At 40.6% G+C, this 16,411-nt stretch overlaps 1 long non-coding RNA gene across 4 annotated transcripts in view; it reads left to right on the top strand.

Moving 5' to 3' along the window:
* Positions 1–21: 21 nt before the first annotated feature.
* LOC109488366 overlaps positions 22–16,411 on the top strand; it is a 46,043-nt gene continuing 29,653 nt past the window's right edge. For 2 of the 4 annotated variants that reach the window (XR_004626196.1, XR_004626197.1), the window contains exons 1-2: positions 26–198; positions 10,514–10,663. This is a non-coding gene — a long non-coding RNA (uncharacterized LOC109488366). Of the gene's footprint in view, positions 199–10,513; positions 10,664–11,249; positions 11,314–16,411 lie in introns of those variants that run through there. The other 2 variants (XR_002142268.2, XR_004626198.1) reach the window with 2 other exon arrangements.

Below are 16,411 nucleotides of genomic sequence, written 5' to 3'. Positions count from 1 at the left end.
TTCCGCGCGCCAGACCCCGCCCCTCGGAGGCCCCGCCCAGGGCGCGCAGCCAGGGGTTTCCATGGTGATGGCAAACAAGCCTCAACTGCCTCAGCTACAACTGCCAAGTTTCCCGCGTTCCACCCTCCTCTAGGTGCTCAGAGGGATGATCGAGATGCCGGATGCGAAGAGCGGGAGCGTGGAGGCTCGGAGCCCGAGGTGAGGGGCGGGACGGGCGGCGGGTCCGAGGCTGAGGGCCGCGCAGCTGGGACCGACCGAGAACTGGGCCCTTGGGTGTGGGGACAGCGGGACTGATATCTGGAGTGTATGTTGGTGGGGGAGGGGGGATTCGTTGTAGAGGTAGCCTAGATTCTTGGCTCCAGTGGAGAAATCGCTAGTCTATCTGGGGAGATGGAGGCAAGAGGATCCAGAGGGACCGAGTTTGAGGAATGCCTTCCTTGGGCCAAGGATGTCGGGGGAGTCCTAGACGGTGGGCATCCAAGGACCTGCAGGTCTGAGACGTCTGTGCCAGCCTGCAGGGACACCTTTAAGGGTAGTGAGACGTGGCGGGGGGGAAAAAGGCTTTTAAGTAGTTAAATGCAGTACATTCACATATTTCAAAAGTCACAAACTTGCACAAGGCTTTATTACTCAAAAACTCTTTCTCCTCTGTATAGCCCCATTTCCTGCCTCCCTGAGGAAATATTTTCGAACCTTTGAACTTTTCTTCTCCAGAAATTTTACTTTTTCCTCTTCTATCTGCATCTCTTCTCTGTGGTCTTCCTTTATATCTGCTTCAGTGAATTTGAACACTTCAGTCAGAAATATTTCCTCATTGATTTCCTTTGCCTCTTGGTCATACTTTGCTGCTGCCTGTGCAGAGTCAGCCAATTGTTTTTCTTTCCCTTTTTCTAGTCATACCCTTGACTACATTTTGCACTGGTTCCTTTTTGACAACTGGAATGAGCCTAAATTCAGAGGTGTGGGAATGGGTCCAGAGCTTTGTCTCAAGCTCTCATATATTTTCTGTATGATCAAAATTTTCGTGTGCAGTTTTTTTATTTTAAAAATAAGAAATGTGACATATAAGGGTTATATTGTAAAACATGTCTTGAAGGTGAAAAGAATACTACATAACCTAAAAATCTGTATATCTACCAGAAATCTTAGTAGAACTCTACCCTAATTTATAACCCTTGGTATAGTCTCAATCATTAACCCCCCCATTCCTGTTTTGAATTTTATACTCATAAATTACTTGTTTTTCATTAGAATTTAAATTGTATCCCAGGGGGGAAAAATGTATTGAATAGTTTTGAAAGACGTTAGGACTTGAAGCCGACGGCCAAGAAAGAATTCTTGAAACGTCTTTGGTGCAAAAGGTGGTTTTATTAAAGCACGGGACAGGATCTATGGGCAGAAAGAGCTGCAATGGGGTCATGAGGCCTGGCCCATTATATACTTTCAAGTTGGGAGGGGGTTAGGGATAGCATAAGTCTCTAAGGAATTTTGGAAGCAAGGTTTCCAGGACCTTGAAGGGGCTAGCTATTTTTGCGAAAAGGTCATTTATTACCCTCTATAAAACCTGTCATGAGACCCTTCAGATGTATATCAGTGGGCCGTATGCTTGAGGGATGATTACAAACACATACATTGGAGGATTTAGAGATAACGGAAGTTTCCAAAGGAACCTTTATACGTTAAAGTAGACTTAAAGGATCCTGGGGGGAAGGGGTGTCAGGCTAAGATTGCCTTTGGCCTTAGCAAAGTATTAACATTGAGGCAGTTGAGTCCTTAGAGGAATGTCACTCTGCCTGTTTCAAGGACTTCTCAGTAGGATGTAGGTAGTAAAGAAATTTAATAGTTTTTCTTCTGCCTTTGTTTCCCCACGTTAGTTTTGCATGTCTTTGGATTCTATATGTAAATTGTTTTCATACTCTGTTTTCTTCAGTGCCTTTCTTTTGTTAATTAGCCTTGTCTGTTGTCTTCACAGGATTATTCTAAGACCAAGCGTAAAGCTATAATATTTTTTGCTGTTTTATAGTATTCCATTCAATAAGCATGCAACAACTTACTTCTCCACTATTCTGTTAAGGACATATAGGTTGTTTCCAGTTTGGGATATTATAAACAGTGGTGCTTTGAACCAGCATGTGTCTTTTAGGGCACCCAGGGTGTGGGAAACAAAGACAGTAGATAAAATTAAATGCGCATATAACCTGCAGCCGATTGACACTGGCAGAGCATAATGTTCCTCCAGGAAGCTCCTAACAGTGCTAGAGAGAAAAACAATCTTGGTTTGACAATAGCGAGGTCTCTGGTTTCCTGTATCTTCTTTAGCATATGAAGATCCTTTTACAACTTCCCTTATCAAGAATTCTTTCTGAGGGGCGCCTGGGTGGCTCAGTCTAAGCGTCTTGCCTTCTGCTCAGGGCGTGATCCCTGCGTTATGGTATCGAGCCCCACGTCAGGCTCCTCTGCTATGAGCCTGCTTCTTCCTCTCCCACTCCCCCTGCTTGTGTTCCCTCTCTTGCTGGCTATCTCTATCTCTGTTAAATAAATAAATAAAAAATCTTAAAAAAAAAAAAAAAGAGGAATTCTTTCTGGTTGTCAGCTCCAGACTTCATCCCACCAAACCTCACCTATATTCCAGGTCAAACGTACCAGACTTACTTTAGACTATACCTACAGTGGAATTCCTGGGTTATAGGATTTGCCCACATTTAACTTCACCACATAAAGATACTTGGTAAAACAGTTGTTCCAGTTTACCTCCCTAAAGCCAGTGGAATTGCTAGATTATATATAGAGGGAGTAAATATTTAACTTTGTAAGTAATTACCAAACTTTTCCAGAGTGTCTGTACCATTTTGCATTCCCGTTAGCAATGCAGGAGAGTTCCAGTTGCTTTACATCTATACCAGTACCTCATATTGTCAATTTTAAAAAACGTAAAATATTTATTTTGGCCATTCTAATGGAGTATATGGCCATGTTTTATTATGACTTTAATTTGCATGTCACTAATGGCAAATAATGTTAATTATCTTTTCATGAGCTTATTTGTCATCCTTATATCCCTTTTTAAGTATCTAGACAAGTATTTTTCCCATTTTAAAAAACTGAGTTGTTTCCTTTCTGTTGAGTTTTGACAGTTCCTTATTCTATCTCTGGAAATAAATTTTTTAAAAAACTTTATTTGACAGAGAGAGTACAAACAGAGGGAAGAGCAGAGGAAGTGAGAGAAGCAGGCGAGCAGGGAGCCCAATGTGGGACTTGATCCTAGGACCCTGGGATCATGACCTAAGCTGGAGACAGATGCTTAACCAACTGAGCCACCAAGGTGCCCCCAAATGTGTGGAAATTTAAATTAAAAATATAATACCATTTATGATAGGTCGGCAAAATTAAAATACTTAGGTATCTAACAAATGTAACAAAACATAGGCAGGACTTATTTTTTATGCTAAAAACTACAAAATACTTATGCAAGAAATCCAAGAAGATTTAAGTAAATGAACAGACGTATTGTATTCAGATTGGAAGACTCAACATAGTACGGATAAATGTCAATTCTCTCCCAAAATGATATATAGGTTTAACATATTTCCTATCAAAATCCCAGCAATATTTTTTATAAGATACAGACATTCTAAAATGTATATGGAAAGGCAAAGGAACAATAGTCAAACAATTATGAAAAAGATGAATAAAGTTGAACTCATGCCTCAGAAGTTTGGAAATTAGCATAAAGTTGCAAGGAAGATAATTAAGTATTGATGAAAAGATACTCAAGATACATCAGTGGAACAGAGAAAAGAGTCCNGGGGCGCCTGGGTGGCATAGCGGTTGAGCCTTTGCCTTCGGCTCAGGGCGTGATCCCGGCATTATGGGATCGAGCCCCACATCAGGCTCCTCCGCTAGGAGCCTGCTCCTTCCTCTCCCACTCCCCCTGCTGTGTTCCCTCTCTCACTGGCTGTCTCTATCTCTGTCGAATAAATAAATAAAATCTTTAAAAAAANATTAAGTATTGATGAAAAGATACTCAAGATACATCAGTGGAACAGAGAAAAGAGTCCACTTGGGGCGCCTGGGTGGCTCAGTCGTTAAGTGTCTGCTTCCGGCACAGGTCACGATCCCAACGTTCTGGGTTCGAGACCCGCATTGGGCTCCCTGCTCAGCGGGAAGCCTGCTTCTCCCTCTCCCACTGCCCCTGCTTGTGTTCCCTCTCTTGCTGCCTCTCTCTGTGTCAAATAAATAAATAAAATGTTTTAATATATATATATTTTTTTCCTTGTTGATTCATAGAATCATATAATATTTCTTCTTTAGCCTGTTAATATGCTGTTATTACATTGAATTTCCCATGGATCAGCCTTGCCTATCCCAAACTACTTGGTCATGGTGTATAATTATTTTTCTATACTATTGAGTTCTATTTGGTGATATTTTGTGAAGGATTTAGCATCTATATTTATGAGGGATATTAGTCTAGTTTTCTTTTTTCATGTTCTTGGGCTTGGTATCAGGGTGTAACACTGACCTCTAAATGAGTTGGGGAAGTGTTTCCTTGCATTTTCTGAAAGAGATTGTTTAAAGTTGGTTTTATTTTTTCTTTAAATATTTGGTATAACTTTACAGTGAAATCATTGAGTCAGGAGATTTTGAGGGGCATTTTTTTTTTTTAAGAAGATTTTATTTATTTATTTTAGAGGTAGCGAGGACGGGCAGGGGAAGGAGCAAAGGAAGAGGGATAAGCAGACGCAGAGCCTGACACAAGGCTCGATCCCAGGACCCTGAGGTCATGACCTGGCCTGAAATTGAGTCAACCAACTGAGCCATCCAGGTGCCCCTCAAGTGGCATTTTTATTTTTAAAGATTTTATTTATTTATTTGACAGAGAGAGAGGCAGCGAGAGAGGGGACCACAAGCAGGGGGAGTGAGAGAGGAATAAGCAGGCTTCCCACTGAGCAAGGAAGCCGATGCCGGACAGGATTGCAGGACCCTGGGATCATGACCTGAGCCGAAGGCAGACACTTAACGACTGAGCCACCCAGGTGCCCCATCAAGGGGCATTTTTAAATTATAAATTCAATTTGTTTAATATTATAGGGTTGCTTAAATTATCTGTTTTATGTTGGGTGAGCTGTGGTAGTAGCTTTTTGAGGAATTGGTACATTTCTCATCTAAGTTCTCAAATTTATGTGAATAGAGTTCTTTATAGTTTTTCCATATTGCCCTTTGAGGTCATTCTCCCAAAATTGGAATATTTTCTTTCTTTTTTTAAGATTTTATTTATTTGTTAGAGAACATAAGCAGGGGTAGTGGCAGGCAAAGGGAGAAGCAGGCTCCCCACTGAGCAAGGAACCTGATGCTGGACATGATTGCGGGACCCTGGGATCATGACCTGAGCCAAAGGCAGATGCTTAACCGACTGAGTCACCCAGTCATCCCAAAAATTGGAATATTTTCAGTCATTATTTCTTCAGATACTTTCCAGCCCCACACACTTTCTCCTTCCCTTTTGGGGCTCCCATGACATGAATATTATATCTTTTATTATAGTCTCACAGGTTCCTGAGGTTCAGTTTTTTTTTTTTTTTTTTTTTTTTTTTTTTTTTTTTTTTTTTTTTTTTTTGCTGCTCTATTTTCTCTGTCATTCAGATTGGATAATTTCCATTATTTGTATTCAAGTTCACTGATACCCTGCTATTCCCCCCCCCCCCACTTCATTCTGCTTTTGGGCCCATCTAGTGAGTTTTTTATTTTGGTAATTATATTTCTTGGTTCTAGAATTTCTGTTTGGTTCTTTAAATCCGTTCCTTTGCTGAGCTGTATTTGTTCAGTTGTTTCAGACATGTTGCTAATTACTCACTGAAGCATTTTTGTGATGGCTGTTTTAAAATTCCTGTTAGATATTGCAGATAATGGGGTTGATATTGGTTTTCTTTTCTCATTCAAGTGGCTATTTTCATGGCTCTTTATATTACATTTCTTTAGAATTGGATCCTGGACATTTTGAGCAATTTTTTGAGGCCCTGGCTCTTACTAAATCTTCTGTTTGTTTTTTTGTTTGTTTTTCAAGATTTATTTATTTTTTATTTTTATTTTTATCCAAGTTTTTATTTATTTACTTGAGAGAGAGAAAGAGTGAGAGAGAGCATGAGAGAGAGCACAAGCAGGGTGGTGGGGTATAGGGAGAAGCAGACTCCTTGCCGAGCAGGGAACCCCATGCAGGACTTGATCCCAGGACCCTGGGATCATGACCTGAGCCTAAGGCAGACGCTTAACTGACTGAGCCACCCAGGCCTCCAGATTTATTTATTTTAGAGAGAGATAGAGAGCAGGGGGAGGGGCAGAGAGAGGGAGAGATAATCTTCAAGTAGATTCCCTGCTGAGCGCACAGCCCATTGCAGGGCTCAATGCCAGGACCCTGAGATCATGGCCTGAGCCAAAATCAAGAGTCCTACTACGCTCAACTGACCGAGCCACGCAGGCATCCCCTAAACCTTCTGTTTTTAGGAGTTCTTCTCTGACACCACATTGGCAAGGGAAAGGAAGGTGCTATCTCATTACTGCCCAATAGGGTGGAAGTCCAAGTTCTCCAACTGGCTTCTGTTGACAGTCTGGAGATCGGGAATGGAAGGGATGTTTTACTCTAGTGGATTGTGGTGGCTGTCAGGTTTCCCACTGGACCTTCAATGACAGCACCTTGGTAGGAGGGTAAGCTGTGCCATGTCTCAGCCTAAAAGAGAGTGTAAGTCTGGGCTTTCTCTTAGGCCTTTGCTGATATGCTTAAGTGTCACACTTTTTTTCTGTGGAGTTTGGCTGGAGCAAGATGTTTATTATCTAAGAGTTTTCTTTCTTGTAAGGCTGCCCCTTTCCTGTCCTTTGGCTGGAAAAGCATGCTATACTTAGGCTTTTAAAAATCTGCATTCATTCACATTTTCAGATTGCTGGCTATTCTTTTTTTTTTTTTTTTTTAAGGTTTTATGTATGTACTTGAGAGAAAGTGAGAGAGAGATGAAGAGAAGGAGCAGGGGGAGAGAGAAGCGGGCTCCCTGCTGAGCAGGGAGCCTGTTATGGGGCTCAATTCCAGGATTCCAGGATCATGACCTGAGCCCAAGGCAGACACTTAACCCACTAAGCCACCCAGGCACCCCAGATTACTGGCTTTTCTAACACATAGTCTGGAATATACAAGGCAAAAAGAAAACCCAGGGACCCCGACATTATGTCATTTCTTGAGTCCCAAGATCCCTTCTTGATCTGCCATTTTTTCTCTGCCTTTCAGTCTTGCTTCTTTATATAATGTTAAGGATGTTTAGTTGTACTTAGTGGAGGAATATGAAGTGTATCTACTCTATCTTGTCCTGGATTGGAAGCTTTGCCTTCATTTTTGAAAGTTATTTTTTCTATCTCTACATTTAGAGTTTTTGTCTTTCAGTACTTTAAAGCAGTCATTCCACTGTCCTTTTTCTTGCATTGTTTCCAGTGAGAAATCTTATGTCATCCTTATATATGTTATTTATTGTCTGTTTTTACTGACTTGAGGTTTTTTTGTTTTTTTTTTTTAATCACTTGTTTTGAGCAATTATTTGATTATGATGTTCTTTGGTATAGTTTTCTTTGTCTCATTTGTGTGCGGTGCATTGAGCTTCTTGGAATTGCAGATTTACAGTTAAAGTTGTAGGCTAGCATTTCTTCAAATATTTTGTTTTGCTTTCCTCACCTCCCCTTTCAGTTATCTATATATTAGTCTGAAGTCATCACACAGCTTCTGATGTTCTTTTCATTTGGGGGAGAATTTTTTTTTTTTTTGAGAAATGAACTTGATTGTTCTTTGCTCATTTTTATTTATTTTTATTTTTTAAAAGATTTAATTTATTTGAGAGAGTGTGAAAGAGAGAGAGAGAACGAACAGGGGGAGGGGCAGAAGGAAAGGGGGAAGCAGACTCCCGGCTGAGCAGGGAGCCTGACCCTGCTGAGCCTGACCCAGGGCTTGATCTCAGGGTCCTGGGATCATGACCCCAGCCGAAGGCAGATGCTTAACCGACTGAGCCACCCAGGTGCCCCACTCATTTTTATTTTAAGCAAACATTGTTATAAGAATAAAGCAGTTGAGGGGGTGCCTCGGTGATTCAGTTGATTGAGTATCTGACTCATGCTTTTGGCTCATATCATTATCTCAGGGTTGTGAGATTGAGCCCCATGTTAGGCTCTGTCCAGAGAGGGGAGTCTGCTTAAGATTCTCCCTCTCTCTCTCTCTCTCTCTCTCTCTCTCGCTCTGCCCCTCCCCCTGCTCACATGCTCTCAAATAAATAAATAAAACCTTTAAAAAAAGAAGAAAGCAGGTGGTTGCTTATGACCACAAGGCATTAAGAAGAATTATTTTATTGGTTCTGTTATCATAACAATTATTAAAGCCATAGACAGTGGGTTAAAAACTAGGTTTGATCATCAAGGTGAAATTCAACTTCCATCATTAGTTATGCTCTGTAACTATACCTCCTACTGCAAACAAGTAAGCCAGTATTGGTTAAGTGTAAGAGTTTTTGTTATAATTAACAATTATAACTAAGAATATCACAGAGAAGTTCCTAGTAATCTAATTACCAAATTTTGTCATGACATTTAAGGCATCCTTGCCTTAACTTGACAAGCATTTATATTCCCAACATGTTCAAGGCATCTGAATATATCCTTTTTTAGGACTTCTATTTTTCTGCAATTTGGAGAACTTATTGTTCTTGGAGTATTACCCCAAATTAATTCTTTTCTCACCTTCTAGAGCATTCAGCAGTTAGCTATTAGAATTGACAGTTTCGTCCCTTATAACTAAAGCTTACACTTCCTCTTTTCTTTTGCACTGCATTTGAAGTCATCGATTGCATCTTCCAGCTCACCATTTCACTGTACAAGTTTTTGTTTATTCTGATATTTCCTTAATATTGTTAGCATTTCTTTCAGATTTTGACACTATTTTTTGACACTATTTTTAATGTAAGAATTAACAAAACTGCTGTTTTGCATAAAAGATACTCTTTTACAGGTGCCTTAGTCTCTCATATATCTCCCTTTTTTTTTTTTAAAGATTTTATTTATTTATCTGACAGAGAGAGAGAGACAGCCAGCGAGAGAGGGAACACAAGCAGGGGGAGTGGGAGAGGAAGAAGCAGGCTCCCTGATGCGGTGCTCTATCCCAGGACTCTGGGACCATGTCCCGAGCAAAAGGCAGATACCTAACGACTGAGCCACCCAGGCGCCCTCTCATATTTCTCTGAATATGTTAGACACGTCTTTCAAAATCTCCTGTTTGGTGTATTGGCTTAGTTTCCTTTGGTATTATTTTTTGTCCTTCCAGTTGGGTAATGCTCAGATGTCATGTGAGAGTTCCTGCTGGCATGACTCTAAATACTGTTTGCCTATACCCTATACCTATGCCCTATACTGGCAACAGGATGGCGTGTGGTGTGGTCTGGGCACCAGGAGACAGTAGTGATGTGGCATTCCCAAGGTATCTTAGCTGCTGCCAGACACCAAGGGCACTTCTCTGCCTCACTGGTCATACTAACCATGTCAGTCTGGGAGTGCACCCATAGCTGCTTTCCTGCCGTCTGGGCCCGAGGAGGAGGGAGCCCCAGTGCTCAGGCTGTCTCTGAGCTTCTTGCATCTGTCCAAGCTGTCCTCTTCTGCAGGTTCTCAACTGTGGATCCAACTCTGTGGTCATTCCATCTTTGAATCCCTTGAAATTTCATGTCCACTGGGGGTGACACTTCTCAGTTTCCAGCAATGATACCCATTTATGTTTTTATTTTTATTTTTTTAAAAAAGATTTTATTTATTTATTTGACAGAGATAGAAACAGCCAGCGAGAGAGGGAACACAAGCAGGGAGAGTGGGGGAGGAAGCAGGCTCATAGCAGAGGAGCCTGATGTGGGGCTTGATCCCATAACGCCGGGATCACGCCCTGAGCCGAAGGCAGACGCTTAACCGCTGTGCCACCCAGGTGCCCCCCATTTATGTTTTTAAAATAGCTTTTGTTGGGGCGCCTGGGTGGCACAGCAGTTAAGCGTCTGCCTTCAGCTCAGGGCGTGATCCTGGCGTTATGGGATCGAGTCCCACATCGGGCTCCTCTGCTCTGAGCCTGCTTCTTCCTCTCCCACTCCCCCTGCTTGTGTTCCCTCTCTCGCTGGCTGTCTCTATCTCTGTCGAATAAATAAATAAATCTTTTAAAAAAAATAGCTTTTGTCATTTCTATAGTTTTTGGTTAGAAGTCCTACTGAGGTATGTGCTCTGAGTGCCATTTTGATTCCATTCAATTGTAGACTCTTTGTAATATTAGGTAGCACTTGTAGGTGGGATGGGCATATCTGTACGAGCTTTAGAATCAAGAGTCTTGGGATTAAATCTCATTTATATAATTTCATTCATCCTTACCTTCCTCGTCTATAAATGGGGAAAATAATGTTTATTACGTATTCCTGTTACATATATCAAATGCAGAATTATTTAGTTTTTGCTTTGTTTTCAGCCACAAAAGATTGCACCCAAACTAGTTTGATGCTCTCCTGTCCAGAGTCCCTTCTCTGATGCCTGGTTCTGAAGGCTGTGGAGGCCCAACTCACCCTGGTGCTGTCTGCGGAGATGTGCAGAACTTCCAACATTGAAGATGGGGCATCAGGTGTTCATTTCGTTTTTTGTTTAACTCTAATCAGAAGATTATATCAAATGGCCTTAAAAAAAAAAAAAAGACAGAAACCGTGGAAAACATATATTAAAGTATTTAAGTCCCACAGAATTGAAGCAGATTTGTGTTGAAGGGCAGTGACATAGATAGTATTAGTCAGAACAGCTCAAACTGATAGAGCTTGTTTTATAGGAAAACTCCACTGACTTCAGTCTAACCTTATGCAGGGAGGCCAGGAACAATGAGCAGCTGTTATTACAGAAGTGGAAGCTGTGCAACCAATTTGCATCAAGAACTTGTGAAATCAGTATTTTTAAAAAATTTCCTTTTCAGTATTTTGTAATGCCTCAAAATGTCTCTTGCATTTTGAGCTTATTTCAATTGATACTGTACTAGTGTACCTCAGCAGTTAAATATATATATTGAAAGGATTTGTTATATGAAATAAAAATATATAAAAATACCATGTTTCTCTAAACACATTTGAGAGACGTGCTTTTGAAAAATTCAATTAAAGGTATTAGATTCAGTTTTTTTTAATTTTGATTTTTTTCATCCTAATCTTTTTTTTTTTTTTAAGATTTTATTTATTTATTTGAGAGAGAGTGCACGGAAGCAGGGGAGAAGCAGAGGCACAGGGAGAGGGAGAGAATCTTCATACTGAGTGCAGAGCCTGATTCGGGGCTCCATCCCACGACCCGGACATCATGACCCGAATGGAAACCAAGAGTCCGACCTCAGTCAACTGAGCCACCCAGGAGCCCCTTTTCATACTAATCTTTTTGGTTTTTTTCAAGTTTTATTTTTATTTAAGTAATCTATACACCCAACATGTGGCTCAAACTCACAACCCCAGGATCAAGAATCACATGCTTTTATGACAGAGCCAGCCAGGTGCCCCTCTAATCTGTTTTTCTTCATTTATAATCCTTAAGGTAAATTAAGATTTTACAACATTCAATCTGTAAATTGAAACATAATACTGTAGGTTTTTGGTCTTTGTGATTATATGAAATTGTGAAGCCTCAATTTAAAGCTTCCTTTTACTGTTATTTTATTTTATTTATTTTAAAGATTTTACTTAATTATGAGAGAGATTGAGCACAAGCTGGGTAGGGGAGGCAGAGGGAGAGGGAGAAGCAGGCTCCCCACTGAGCAGGGAGCCCCATGTGTGGGGCTCAGTCCCAGGACCCCAGGATCATGACATGAGTCATAGGCAGACACTTAACCCACTAAGCTACTCGTTAGTTCATTTTAGGTGTGTTTTGCTAAAGTAAAACATTTAACTAAAATTTCTATTACTAAGTTAAAATGAGTTATTTTTCACAGAAAGATTCATATGACTCAGGATATAGTCGTCCTTGTGAGTAAGACTTATTACATTATAAGGATGCAAGGCAGAATCAGCAGAGGGAAAAAGGCTCATGGGGTGATATTTAGAAGAAACCAGACCTGAGCTTCCCAGAGTCCTCTTAGTGGAGTCACACGGGATGTACTGAATTTCCCCAGCAAGTTGCAACAACTTTTGTGAAGTGTGGTCTATGAGGGAAACTCACAGGAGGCTAGGGATTCGGGACCTTCCTCAGGAGTCTGTGTTGTATGCGGCAGTCACTGAAATTCCAGATGTTCAGAAGGAAGGCACGTGTTCAGCATACATGTTGTTTGTCAGTTTAGGTGAAGAGAGCCACTCTTATCATTTAGGGCAAGTTTTATATGAGTGTAGGCAACTGTTTACCGGGCAAGTTCTCAGATGCCAGCTGAGGGCCAGCCTTGCAAGCAGGCCCTGATAAGGTTAGCAGGTTCAGGCCTGCAGTGTTAATTCTTTTTGGCAGGAAATATAAATGGTATAAACAAACCAATTAAACAACCGAAATTGTCAGAATGGATTTAAAAAAGATTCAGTGTTTATAAGAAAGTCAGTATAGGTAGTTTTTTTTTTTTTTTAAGATTTTATTCATTTATTTTAGAGAGAGAGAATGAGTTGGAGGTGGGGGCAGAGAAAGAGGGAGAAGCAGACTCCTTTATGAGCAGGGAGCCCGACGAGGAGCTCGATCCCAGGACACTGGAATCATGACCTGAGCCGAAGGAAAACATTTAACCGACTGAGCCATCCAAGCGCCCCATAGTCTATATAGGTAGTTTTAAAGATAAAGGGATAGAAAAAGATATAACATAGAATAGTAAAAAAAATCTGAAGTGATTATATTAATATCAGACAAAGTAGACTTCTGAACAATGAAAATTACCAGAGATAAAGAGAAATAGTATATAATGAAAAAAAGAACTGAATAGCCAAAACTATTTTAAGTAAGCATGGGGCTGGAACTGATGACCCTGAGATCAAGTCACACATTCCACCAACTGAGCCAGCCTGGTGAGGCACCTGCCTGAACTGTTAAGAAAAAGAATAAAGTTTGAAGAATCATACTACCCAATTTTAAGATTTACTATGAAGCTATAAGAATTAAGATAGTATGGTATTGGTGAAGGGATTGATAATTAGTAGAACAGAAGTGTCCAGAAATTGACACAAAGATGGCCAATTGATTTTTGACAGACTTGCAGAAATTCAATGGCAAAAGGATAGCCTTTAAGACTTTAGTGCTGGAACGATTGGATATCCATTTGCAGATAAAATGAACCCTAACTGAAACCTCACGCCTTTTATGTTAGCTCAGAATGGAGGTTAAATCCCTTAGGAATCAGGTTGCAGTAACAGCAATTGAAATATATTCTATGAATGCCTTCCTTATGGTCTGTGTAATAGTAATATCACCACCATTGTTTTATAAATGAGGAAACAGAGGCAAATAGATAAGCAGCTTAAAGGCACATAGCTTGTAGATGGGTTTGGCAGTAATGGTTTTTGAGGGATCTGTGTGACAGAAGAAGGTGGTGAAGCAAGGGGTGGGAAGCTTTCTCAGGACAGTCTCTGGATATTGGAAACCTGTTGCTTTTTCTGATGATTCTGTTAATCATAAAATTGCTCGTCTGTGTGGTATTGCCTATTCTGTTCCTTGGCATCACTGCTTCAAAGGAAACCCCCATGATCCATGGACTGGAAAGGTGAAGTGGTTCCGCCCCCGGTGGCCTGTGTCAGTTGTCCTGACAGTGGACCTGGGTAGACTGTCCAGTGCTCAGATGCCCCACCCTGTCCTTACCTTACCCCGTTTAACAAGTTTTGTTTTGTATCTCTCCGCACCATTTCGAGTTTATCCTTATAAATGTCATGCTTCTCTCAGTAAAGTTATACGTTGATACTTATATATTTATTGCAATAAGAATAGGATTTAATTTTATTTTGTCATATTATTGGCGAACAGGAAAGTTTACAGATAATTTACTTAAATAGTTCAAATATCTTGCTAGTATTTCAGTATTTTTTTTCTTCGTTTGGTCTTCAATTTGTTTTTAAAACTTAACTCATTTTAATAGATAATCTACTTTTATTTCTTGAATTATTGCACTGATGAAAATTTGGGGACAATATTAATAGTAGTGTATCCTTGTTTGGTTACCAGATTTAATTTGATGGAGTTCTTTTGGTGTTAAATCATGAGGTAAAATGTTGCATCGGGCTATCAAAAACCTTTAGTTCTGTTACAAGAGTATAATATCTCCCTGCTCCTTTTCTGAAATCATGTTCAGAGTCTCATAGCATATTATCTATATTCCAGTCACAAGAACCCTCTTCGGTTATTAATAAAATCCAGGGAGGGGCTTTACCTGCTCAGTCACTCCTCTGAGACATTCTGCCTCCTGCCATGTTGTGATCTGTGGCAGTGATACAGATGACTTTTTTCCTAAGGCTGCTGTACAAATTGCCACAAATGTGGTGGCTTTAAACAGAAATTCTCTCACAGGTCTAGAGGCTAGAAGTCTGACATCAAGGTGTTGGTAAAATTGGCTATTTCTGGAGTTTCTGAGAGGGGCTCCATTCTAGTCCCCTCTCCCAGCTTTTGGTGGCTGCTGGCAATCCTTGGTGTTCCTTGGTTTGTGGCTGCCCTACAATCTGTGCCACCATCTTCACATGGCTTTTTCTTCTATGTATCTCTGTACAGCTCCTTTTTTTATGTCTTATAAGGACACCCGTCATTGGATTTAGGGCTCATCCTAATCCAGGATGATCTCATCTTGAGATCCTTTAATTATACCTGCAAAGAACCTTATTCCGAATAAGGTCACCTTCACAGGTTCCAGGGATTAAGACTTGGACATGTCTCCTTGGGAGGCCACTATTAAATTCACTACACTACTAATCTGTTTACTAAATGTTAACAACTGGCCCCAGCCCCTGTTTTTGGTCAGGAATGGTGCCAGGCCCTGGAAATATGAAGATGACTAAGAGTGATATCTTTTTTTAACATCACAGAGTTTAATTCCAAAAAAAGATATAAAAACCTTCATGCCCATAATGAGATATAAGTATAATGAAGAGATAAATACAAATCTTGTGGAAACACAAATTAGGATACTCACAAAGTAATTCCTTAAAAAGAATGTTTGCCTAAAAGTGCCCTGTCCGATATGAAGCCACATGTGGCTGTTGAGCACTTGAACTGTGGCTGCTGTGACTAAAAAACTGAATTTTTCCTTTTAATTTTTTTTAAGATTTATTTTTTTTATTTTGAAAGAGAGAGCACGTGCAGGGGGAGGGGCAGAGGGAATCTTTCCAGCAGATTCTCTGCTGAGTGCGGAGCCCAGTGATGTGAGGCTCAGTCCCACAACCCATGAGATCATGACCTGAGCCGAAACCGAGTCAGAGGCTTTACCAACTGAGCCACCCAGGTACCCCTCCTTTTAATTTTAATGTAAGTTTGTATTAAATACAGATATTTGGAAAAAAAATAAATACAGATATTTAATTCAGTTACTGGGATACTTTTACGTGTGCTTGGAATAATTTGGTATATAAATATTTTCTCAATAGTCAGTTTTAGGGGCTTCTGTATAGCTCGGTTGGGCATCTGCCTTTGGCTCAGGTTGTGATCCTGGGGTCCTGGGATCCAGCCCAGCATTAGGCTCCCTGCTCAGTGAGGAGCCTGCTTCTCCCTCTCCTGCTCGCCCTGCTTGTGCTCTCATTCTGTCAAATAAATAAATAAAATCTTATTAAAGAATAGTAAATTTTATGAAATCTAAATATAGATCAAATATTTCTGGTGAAAATTTAGCATCTGAATTGAGATGCTCTTAAGTGTGAAATACATTTCAGATATTGAAGACTTAGTACACAAAAAAAAGCTTCGTTGTATTGTCTCCATTTCCTCATCTATGATATTTGATTGACAGCACCTTCACTGTGATGATCATACCAGCAATCTATTTGGAAGAGCATTGTCCATTTCAGATTTTATTACTGGAGAGTTTACAATGCCTACCAATTAATGGTAGGGTGGAAGAGGAGTGGAGTACTGGAAAAGTGTTCCTGCATCACAGAGTAAAAACTGTACTGGTTCTCGGAGGAGTAGGACAGCAGTGTGCTAAGAATAAGGGACTTGTGGGGCTCCTGGGTGGCTCAGTCGTTAAGCGTCTGTCTTTGGCTCGGGGCGTGATCCTAGAGTTCTGGGATCGAGCCCCACATCGGGCTCCTCCGCTGGGAGCCTGCTTCTTCCTCTCCCACTCCCCCCCCCGCCTGTGTTCTGTCTCTCGCTGGCTGTGTCTGTCTCTGTCAAATAAATAAATAAAATCTAAAAAAAAAAAAAAAGAAGGGACTTGTAAAATCCAAAGTGATGAAAGTGTGTG

The sequence above is a fragment of the Ailuropoda melanoleuca genome, chromosome 6 (assembly GCF_002007445.2).
Source record: "Ailuropoda melanoleuca isolate Jingjing chromosome 6, ASM200744v2, whole genome shotgun sequence".
NCBI classification, from domain to species: domain Eukaryota; kingdom Metazoa; phylum Chordata; class Mammalia; order Carnivora; family Ursidae; genus Ailuropoda; species Ailuropoda melanoleuca.
Note: the sequence above shows the minus strand (reverse complement) of the source record. Positions and strands in the feature narration are given on the sequence as shown.